Below are 6,000 nucleotides of genomic sequence, written 5' to 3'. Positions count from 1 at the left end.
CCACAAAATGTTTTTGTTTACTTTTCTAAACCTAAAAGCAAATGATTGTTAAAAAATGCACATGGAACACTGAGTTTGTAGGACAATACACATTGTGTGTCTAAGTTCATTAAGGTTACTCAGCTCATCCAAAATCATGCCACCAGTGATAGTTATTGATTGGATCAAACAGAATTATGTTTTTGACAAAATAACAATGAAATAGCATACAAATGTTTGTAAATTAAATTATGAAAATAAATAAAAAAAATTTTTGTCAATGGCTTACAAAAATAATTATAAATATATCACAGTCACACAAAGAGTCTTGATGACTCATTAAATCCTTCATGAGGTTCCAAAAACAAGTGCCAGAAAATGCCATGGAACATCATAATTAGCCCCTTAAGGACAGAGCTGTTTTTTGGGGGGGTTTTGTATGTTTTGTGACAATGGCTGTTTTAACATTTCTGCAGTTTTTAGCTGTAATTTTCCTCTCTCACATTTAGTGAATTTCACCGCCAGCCTTTATCAAAGTTTGTGGTAGTAATTGTGTTTTTTTCACACACATAGTATGAATTTATAGCTGATATATAAGCTATAAATTCTTATAAGTTATGTAACTGTCAAACAACACCCCAATACGTGTTCAGCAACATCTCCTGAGTACAGCGATACCACCCATGCATAGGTTTGTTTGTTTAGGGGCTAAAAGGCCAAATTTTGGAGATGCACATTTTTTTAAAAAAAAACAAAAATGGGCATCTGCTCAGTTTACGCCTATGCCCTATTTGGGGCACCTTTGAAATTAGCAAATTCAATTTACCCCATCCAACCATAGAGTTTCGAACACCAGACACCCCAGGGTATTTCAAATGCTGACATTTCAACTCTTTTAATGCCAGGATATAGCGCCGAGGATACAGCGCTCATAAAAATAATCGTTGGCCGCTCATGACTGTGTCGCCGGTTCACTGCTTTTCCTTCCTTGGATCACTTTTGAGAAGTACTGACCACTGCAGACCAGAAGCACCCCACAAGAGCTGCAGTTTTGGAGATGCTCTGACCCAGTCGCCATCACAGTTTGTCCCTGGTCAAAGTTGCTCAGATCCTTAAGCCTGCCCATTTTTCCTGCTTCTAACACAACAAGTTTGAGGGTGAAATGTTCACTTGCTGCCTAATATATCCCACACACTGACAGTAAGATTATCATAGTTATTCACTTCACCTGTCAGTGGTCATACTGTTATGGCTGATCAGTGTATATATATATATATAGATAGATATATATATATATATAGATATATATACCGTATTGGCTCGAATATAGGCCGCACTTTTTTCCCCCACTTTAAGTCTTTAAAGTGGGGGTGCGGCCTATATTCGGGGTTTAGAGCCCGACGCCCGGGACATGCAGTCCCAGGCGCCGGGCAGGCAGCGGGGTTAGGATACAGATCCCCCGCAGCGGTGCAGGGGACCTGCATCCTACTCCCCGATACGCTCAGACAGCCTCCCCTGCCAGCACTTCCCACGGGGGGGGGTGCCGGCACGGGAGGTTGTCTAAGCGCATCGTGCGGACCGTCCGCACGATGCGTTTTACCTCTGCCCACCCCCGACTTACCGGAGCAGACTCCCGGCTGTCTTGCGGGGCCGGCGGGGGACATCTACGCAATACGCGTATGCAACTTCCGGTACCGGCACCGGAAGTTGCATACGCGTATTGCGTAGATGTCCCCCGCCGGCCCCGCAAGACACCCGGGAGTCTGCTCCGGTAAGTCGAGGAGGGGGGGGGGCAGAGGAGGACAGTGGCAGCATATCTCGGGGGGGGAGGAGGAGGACAGTGGTAGCATATCGGGGGGGGAGGAGGAGGAGGACAGTGGTAGCATATCTCGGGGGGGAGGACAGTGGCAGCATATCTCGGGGGGGAGGAGGACAGTGGTAGCAAATCTCGGGGAGGGAGGACAGTGGCAGCATATCTCGGGGGGGGAGGACAGAGTGGCAGCATATCTCGGGGTGGCAGAGGAGAACAGTGGCAGCATATCTCGGGGGGGGGACAGAGTGGCAGCATGTTTTTTTGGTGCTTTTTTTAAAGAAAAAAACTTTTTCTTTAAAAAAGCACCAAACTTTTAGGGTGCGGCCTATATACGGGGGCGGCCTATATCCGAGCCAATACGGTTTATAGTCTTCTTTAGGTAAAGATAATTAATGCGCTGTTCAATTGAAGAGTTTTCTGCAATCTCCTGTGTGCTCTGCATCTTGTCTTCTGATTCCTTACAGTCTTATGAGCTAACGTTACCCTTCCTAAAATGTTAAATGCTCTGTGCGTGGTAGGCAGAGAAATGTCAGTGGTGGAAAAGTTTCCTAATGTACAACATAAGGTGCAAAATGGGCTCTAATAGATGAAAACTCTATTGTTCCCTCTAAGCAACCCAGACTTAAGGGCCACTTCTCAACAAGAACTGATTTCTCTTGTTGAGATTAAACTGAACACAAATAACAGTGCAATAACACAAAATAGTATGTTTCTAAAAAAAAAAAAAAAAAACCTGACAAAACAGGATTTTTTATGCAATGGGAATTTCCTCTTTTGGTTTTGCTATCAATCATGCTTACTTCATTTAAAGAATGTTTCTGTCCTGACTAACTAGGGAGACAGAATAGCCAATCATTAGCATTATTGAGGATACAAATACCTGAAAATTTGAGATTTTCTACATTTTGAGCATGGGACACATTTATCTGTACAATGTATGAATCTACATAGGATTACTGTTATGGTTGTGGTATTATTTGACAGCTACCGTATTTGTATACAACAGAAAGCACTTGGTTAACAGAAAACAAATAATGCAATAGGCTATCCTGAATATGAAACAGGAATAAGCAGGAATAACATGGGGGGTAAAAAGTAATGGTGGTTTCAGTGGAGACATTACTTAAGCTCATTAAGTAGACTTATCTAATGCAATACTACAGAGTCTTTAGAATTTATTGCCTTGGCTCATTTAAACCAGTAGACCGTACATTAGCTGTCAATTCACAATCATAATTTTTGGTTCCAGTTAATAGATGACGTCTCCTCTGACAGTTTGTCTTAGTCCGCATTTTCTGTATCTGTAGACAGATGAATATCATGTATTAGGAGTGAATAATTTACAAACTAAAGGGAGTTCTCCATTACGTATGAGGAGGAAGTTGAAAAATCTCACAAGGTCAATCAATGCCCCCGGTGTTGTGACTACTAATTACCGTTCACACATATTGATGGTAGTTTATGGAAGTCTAATGTTTGTATTCTGACATTCCACTGTTGACTTTGTGGTCTCTGTTTCTAGTGATTTATGAAGAACACATCAGCTAGTAGGAATAGATGAGACAAATCCTAATCTGTGAAGAAACATTTTGAAAGATTATTACCAAAAATACACTTATGTACTAGCTTCATTTTAATGTGCTATGTAATTTGTTGTAAAAGACCCATGCTCATCAAATATACATTGTACAGATCCATGTTTTTCCCGTTTGTTAATAAATATAGTATAATGAACTGTTTCTTAGGCGGTAAGGTATACAAGGACAAATTCTGTAAAAGTACGTGCCAGAAGGGGGAGTGAAGAAACAAATAAAAGGTTAAATCTGAAAAAGCTGCCAGTCAGCCTGCCTGTGCCACCTCTTCCCCCTAAACAGCCTGCCTGTGTCATCTCTGCCCCTTAACTGCCCTCCTGTGCCACCTCTTACTCCATAACAGCCGGCATGTCTGCCCCTAAACACTTATTCATTTATTCACCAAAATTCCCACACCCCCTTACCTTACCTGCAGATTTCTCTGGTCCGAGAGCCAGTAGAGCAGCTCAGGCATCTAAACTGAGGTGCCAATTAAGGTGCCAATACCCCCTGGGACTGAAGGGGTTAAATCCCAACAACGATAATATATATTCCACATTCTCACGCGATAATATATATTCCACATTCTCAGGTGCCAATAGCCCCTGGGACTGAAGGGGTTAAATCCCAACAACGATAATATATATTCCACACTGTCTTGTGTTATCATTGCAGCAAGCTCAGGCATCTAAACTGAGGGTATTTGAACACATCACTACAAATCTATTGTTTTTCAATGTATTGTACATGTAACAGATATTCAAGGTTTTCATGCAAACGCGTGCGGAACAAGTAGTGGTACCCTGAAGCATCCCGCTGCCTTTATGTCCTTGTTTAAATGCATATTAATAAAGAATCTGAATTGTTTATTAAGAACTTCTGTTCCTTTGGGAGACAGATGCAATTCATTATTATACAGTTCCTTATTACACCAAGTAGGACTAGTGTAGGAAATACATCCAAATCCCTATTCTGTGGCTCCGTTTCCTTAGGCATAAACTCAAATCTCTAATTTGCAGCATTTTACCATGCTGTGTTCCCCAGAGGGGTAAAACCTGAAAGATACAATTGATGCAACCTGCTGCAAATCCTAACCTAGTTTAATAAACATTAGTTACTACACTGACCTCGGTACATAACAAATTAGACACACGCAACTCTCAAATAATGTATGGGTTGATACATATGCTCGTTTCTTGCTTTTTTCTACTATTATCTAATCAACTCTCCAGTGTATGAAGTTGAATTTGAATTTCTACAACTACAAAGTTGTGAATTTTCAATTAGTGTGACTTTTCTGCTATAAATCTGCATTTTTGTCACAAAATGCAGCCAGCCATATTTTAGTACATAGACCAGGGAGGGCTGGCACCTTCTGGTGCAAGCATAGCTGAGTATTCCTCACATGCAAATCACGTTTAGGAACTATACATATTTTTTACATTTGTGTCAATACATTTCAGGGCTTTACGTAGAAGAGATATTTTTGTCTTAAGATAATATATTTCCTCAATGTTTTCTCATAGCATTTTTCTGTATTTTACTCATTCCACTCACAGTTCTTCTTACCACTCCCCTCTACACTAATCCTGTGCTGCAAGTTTTGCAGAGAATGTGGAATGCATGTTATTTCTGAAACTAAATTTCTATATAGAACTAAGCCAACATTAACCTGGCAACTATCCCCTTCAAAATACATAGTATAGTATTAACTCCTGCTTTAGTGGGTAAAAAAATAAAACATTAAAATACTATTAAAGTTTATTTCTACACCTTTTTCCTTTAAATATGATATTTAAACTAGAGAAGATGTGGAGAGTAAAGGCCACAGTGGTCCTAGGAGCACTCGAGCCTGGGACTCCTAAACTGGCACAGTGTCTCCAACAGATTCCAGGAACAATATCAGAACACTAAGTCCAGAAGAGGGTAGGAACAGCTAAGGTACTATGCAGAACCCTCAAACTCCCAGGCCCATGGTAGAAAAGCCGAGGTTGAGAAAGACGCATACCACCCATAGGGGTGAGAAGGGAATTTTTTAATTAAAAATAAAGCATATATTGTCGCTTGGGTAGCTATGTTTTCACATCTTCATTTCCATATAACAGTACTTTTTTTTTCTTTTAAGAGATGTCAGTGACTCATGGGATGACCACACCCTCATATTGTCTTAGTTTTCTTAGCCCTAATAGAGGAGCTGCAGTCCTTGACATACCTGTTTACCTGAAGGTACAAGTGAAAATGGTAAGGAAATCTTTCACCTTTTTAGCAACACTAGGATGTAGAGTTATTATGTATATAAAATCATATTTTGGGGGCTTCTTAGATTAAGTAGTTATGTAACCTTAGAACTCATTTGTAAAGAATTCTACAGCGCTGAGTTGCATTGATTTAAACTGTTTTTGAAGGTAGAGTCCTATGTCCTAATTGTTAATGAAATTAGACACTAAAATGTATTTGACCTATTATAATTTCAGATTTACATTTTAGTTGTCTTTTTTTATTTACATCTCAAACAGCCCCATTTTGCTCTAAAATGTTTAATGTAATTCTATAGCTGTTTTTGTTATGAAGATTGAGAGAGTATTTGAAGCAGTTCCAGCTTGGCAAATTGGATTCCCTGCACACAGCATGGACATA

The sequence above is a fragment of the Spea bombifrons genome, chromosome 4 (assembly GCF_027358695.1).
Source record: "Spea bombifrons isolate aSpeBom1 chromosome 4, aSpeBom1.2.pri, whole genome shotgun sequence".
Classification (NCBI taxonomy): Eukaryota; Metazoa; Chordata; class Amphibia; order Anura; family Pelobatidae; genus Spea; species Spea bombifrons.
Note: the sequence above shows the minus strand (reverse complement) of the source record.